Consider the following 4,894-nt stretch of genomic DNA (forward strand, 5'->3'; position numbering starts at 1 on the left):
TCGGGAAAAGCAGGGTAGATGTTATTTGAACTACAAAAACTTGAATTAATCCAAGTGCAATTCTTCAGAAGCCACTGGACAGCTGTGCTTTGCAAGCCACAAGCTCACCCACACTTTGCTTCAGCCTGAGAGGGAGAGAGACAAAATGCAAAGGATATAGAGTTCAGATAGGCTCCAGCAGTAACCTCCAGCTCCTGGATGAGTTAGTTCAGAAATAGCTTGTACTGTTCTTATTGGAAAATACATATATGCGTACACATATATATATATACACATATTTACATATATATGTGTATGCATATGTGTATGCACTATATATATATATGTATAAAATGTAAGTTGCATCCCTGTTGTTGGCCTCTCAGCTTTATTTACCCAGCAGGGTAGGTGTGTGCCCTGGACACCTGCCATCACACACACTAATCCCAGCATGCAAGAGGACCTGGAGAAAAGGGATGCTATTTTTACACCCTCTTTTAGGTAAAGCCCATGAGCAGCTTAGCTGACCCCATTGGACCCAACATGGCCTCGTCTGGGGACGGAAGGAGAGGTGGCATTGGGAGCCATGAGTATCCTGCCTTTCCACCCTCCCCAGCCAAAGCCCTGGTGCTAAAGGGGTTTGGGGTAGGTTTATTTTCGGGAGTTGGAGCTGAGCAGGTGAAGGCAGCAGGATATTTTTTTTCTCTTAACGGGTTAGAAATGCATCTTCAGCTGTGTGTCCAGTTTAAGCATTTCACAAGGTGTGTACAAGCACAGGGTTATATATATGGGCAGTATTGTAAAAAAATGAATCAGCTGGTTAGTATCTGTTGTATATACATTTTTGTGTGTGATTATAATGGCATTCATGTTGGAATAGATGAATTTCGAACAAAATAACCATTCTGTCTACTCCTTTTCATTTTACTGCTCTTTACCATCAGTGTGCACCCCCTGTAGAAGGAAGAAAGATCTGTGTGCAGGACATGAAATCGTGCCTTCAACATACATTAGGACTGCTGGAAGTCGCAGCTTTCTTTCACGAGGTGCACAATTTCCCCAGCTCATGCAGAGTCCCCCCCGGGTGAGACATGCAGGCCATGTTTCTAAATACTTGAAGTACCATTTGTTGTGCAATTATTTGGCTTCACTCTTTTATTAGCTGAGAGGAGAGAGGGAAGAAGAATCATACATCTGGATGAGCCAAACAAATCCCTGCTCCAGCTTCTGCAGTGTTTTCCTAGAAAGTTTTAGACTCTGTTTTTGTTCCAGGTATGTGATGTACCTCCTAGAGTAGCCTTTCTTAAGGTGTTACATTGGTATGGGCTTTCCATTTAGTGCTTTCCTTTGGCTTCCTTAGCCCTTCCCTTTTCATCATTCACTTTTAAAACAAGCAACAGCTTCTTGTAATTCTGAATTTCCAGTTTGCCTCCCGGCCATGGAGTTAATGATTCATCCAGAGATACCTCACTCCCATGCCCAAGAGATGAACTGGTTTTCAGAATTCCCACATTACACCTGTTGACGGAACAGTGACTTTTGCAGGGAGCACACCTGGTATTCGATGCACAGATCTTTGCTCATTTTGATCATCAAAATAGGAGAACTGGACTGTAAATCAGAGCTCTGCCTGCAAGCATGAGTACACTTTTGGTGTTACAAAAATCTGTTTCCAACAAAAGCCTTGAAGTTCCTGCTGAAGCTGCCTTAATTTAAAAATCACAGTTTATTTGTAGGATTCATCTCTGGTTGGGTTTTTTTTTTTTTTACAGTTTGGAAAAGCTGTGAAGTAGATACTGTAGACATGGTAATATTTATTCTTGTTGCTGAAAGCATGTTTTGTATCATGTTATATTCACGTGTTTTGTACCTCAATGCATTTGTTTTGGTTTTTTTCTTTTAGAGCACAAAGCAAAACTGAATCCCAGGATAATTGTAGTGTGCATGGCCCAGCTTTTGAGCAAACAAACTTCAGCTCTATGACAGAGATGAACCGTATTAGTCCACTGCAATTTTTTTATTCATACTCTAAGGAGTATTTATGATTTATAATATTATGTATTTATGAATATTTTTGTTAAAATAATGAACTTTTAAAAGCTCTGAGTATAAGCATCCCTTCAAACATATCATTAACATGAAACTCAAAAAAAACCCCTTGAGCTCTATAATTACTCCATCCTTCTTGGTATCTTCTATTTTGTCAACTCAGAGACTGGAGAAGGTTTTGTTTTCAGATTCATGGCTTTAGTACTTTCTGGGGGTAGCTGTTGTGGAAGGGCCCAGAGCCTAGATTCAGTTTTGTCCTTTGTGCATTAGATAATCACAACGAAGCCTTTTTCCTTCCATTTATGGTGTGGAAAGTGTTTCTCGATGTACTGCACTGCATGTGATAGCTGTCTCCATGGTTGACATTTGCACTTTAATAAACTCAGAGATGAAAAGAGATAAAAGCAGCAAATCCTTAAAATTGACTTATTTCACAGTGCCTTTTTGTGGACTGGAGATGGCTGTTAAGAGTTTGTCTCTGGAGATCCTTGCACACCCCAACTGTGGGATCATGGATGCCCTGAAGGCTTGGGGGGTGGTGCAAAGCAGGAAGGGGAATTAAAATATATACATGAACAACTTAAACAGCTTCCACAACCCAAAATACATGCCAGGAACCAGGCCTGAAGGTTTTCTGTATTAACATGCATCCAGCAGAGCTGATGGGCCTGTGCTGACTCAGATCTCAACTCCTTACACCAAAGCATGGAGAGTATAATTTTAAAGATAGTGTGTAAAAATAACCTTTCACTACAGGAAAGGTGTTGGGGGGGGAAATTCGGGGCTTATTTCCTATATGCCTATGATGCAGCTGGATATAAATCCAGTGAAAGCACACAGCTGCAGTGAATGCCCCCGTTTTTCCTTATCCACGCTCTCCTTTTTACACAATTTCTGTGATACAGAATTGCCCTCTAAAAAATTTCAGTTCTCCCTCAGACTCAGCAAATCAACAACTGTTATCATGATGATTTCCTTTTTGAGAAGAAACACAGAGGAACAGGGTTTAAAACTCACATGAGAATTATTTTAATGTTTTATGTGGTTAGGATGTACCAGCAAGGGCTGTAAAGGAAAAGAAGGAAAAGGACACGTTTAATTTCCTGACCAATATCTTAACCTAAATTTAGCCAACCTGTGGTTTAATTGAGGATATCTTAAGTTGCTCTATCTAAAGAATTTTTGTATTGTCTGGAGTCATCCCATAGAAAGCTCTTTTCTTCTGTACATGCATTGGAATTTATCCATGGGGAACTATATTTCTAAGTGTATTGCAAGGCACCTTTGCATTAAATCAGCTGCCAATGCTGGTGCAGAAGTTCACGTTTCACAGGGATTTGGGGCACAACCCCACAAGGACTGTGTGTCATTGCACCGGGATCAGGGCCCAATCACGTCTATCACAGGATATATGGGGAGATTTGTTTTAAAAGCCTTAATTTAAAATGAGAAAAACTTGTTAAATAACTTCCTTATGAAGCACAAAAAGAGCTCACACGTGTGGCTAATACACGATTTGCTCGTAGTACTCACAGAGCCGGTGCTTAATGGACTTCATGAGCTGTGAGTTAGCACCGGCTGGGGAGGAGGACAAGGAAGGGGATGTTTTCTTCATGGTATTAATCCTCAACACTGCCATGGAAAAAAGCCCCCAAGCTAAACCATCTCCACAACTTCCATCAGGCCGACTCCCCTCAAAGGCTGTAGGTGAAGGACACAGAGCACGTCCTAGCTGTGCCAAAGCCAAACACGCACTTCAGCTCCCCCAACCCTCCATCACCACTAGAGAAGTCTAAATATTTGGGCTGGCAAGCCTGCAAAGCTGCGCATGCTTACAGGGGATTGTTTTATTTATTTTTTTTTATTTCAAGGATGGATGCAGGCCAACGCACTTAATAATAACCACATGGTAAAATAAATAAGAATGCCTGTATAGACTTAAAAGTAAATGTTAAATATTTGCTCTGTTTTCTTACTGATGTCTCCTTTGCCAGCTTTGAAATGGGCCTATGGCAAACAGCACTTTTATTTTGCTGTGTTTTCTTAAGCCTGGAACTTTTAATAATTTCTAATTAAAACTTCTACATTTTTAGGATATTTATGAGCAAGCGGATACAGGCTCTTAAAATGAGCCAGGGAAGGGCAAAAGCTGTACACTACAATCAGATTTAAGGGTTTTTCTTCTTCCTGAGCCATGTAAAAATCCTATCTCCATTTTTTTACTCTTCACAGAAAATGTCACAGAATATTCTGGAAAATGTGTCCACTGAGGAGAAGCATTAGAAATTTATATTTCTCTTCCAACATTTAGAAGCATTTTTCTTAAAACAAGGAATCATCCTTCAGGCCCACAGTGGAGAACAGCCCAAACACAGGGGCAACTGTTGGATAACTGCCTGTGAGTCAGTGGGAGCCAGGAGTCAACCTTTACATATCTGGGATGCCTAAGTTAGCTTACAAAAATAAAGTAAATTTTGACTGAATGCTTTATTTACTCTTTTTTCATGTTTTTTTGGAAAGAAATGAGTCAACTTTTCCACTATTTGATATATTTAACACAGCAGGAGTGGTGATACATCCTCCTTCTCCCAATAGTTTTAAGACCAAAAACAGTTCAAAATTATATGGTTTGCTTTTTAAAATCTTTTGGGGAGTTTTGTAATTCTACCACCTAAAACAGACAGTAACAAGTTGGAGCAACTAATGTGCACAATTTTTCTTCATGCAAATGCAGAAATGAAATGGCTATTTCAGAACTGACCAACAAGGTACCCCAAAAAGTGAGAAATACTGAAAATAACTAATAATCAATGCAGACATGCTCTAAATGTCAGGAAAAAAAAGAAAAGGAAACATCTCTTGCACA

The 4,894-nt window shown here is 39.9% G+C and overlaps 1 long non-coding RNA gene across 1 annotated transcript; it reads left to right on the forward strand.

Annotated features, from left to right (window-relative positions):
• The first annotated feature begins 304 nt into the window (after window positions 1-304).
• LOC116790651 lies at window positions 305-2,440 on the forward strand. The gene is made up of 2 exons (XR_004358439.1): window positions 305-1,251; window positions 1,404-2,440. It is a non-coding gene; the product is annotated as an uncharacterized LOC116790651 (long non-coding RNA).
• The last annotated feature ends 2,454 nt before the right edge of the window (window positions 2,441-4,894 follow it).

The sequence above is a fragment of the Chiroxiphia lanceolata genome, chromosome 9, assembly GCF_009829145.1.
Source record: "Chiroxiphia lanceolata isolate bChiLan1 chromosome 9, bChiLan1.pri, whole genome shotgun sequence".
In the NCBI taxonomy this organism is placed as follows: Eukaryota; Metazoa; Chordata; class Aves; order Passeriformes; family Pipridae; genus Chiroxiphia; species Chiroxiphia lanceolata.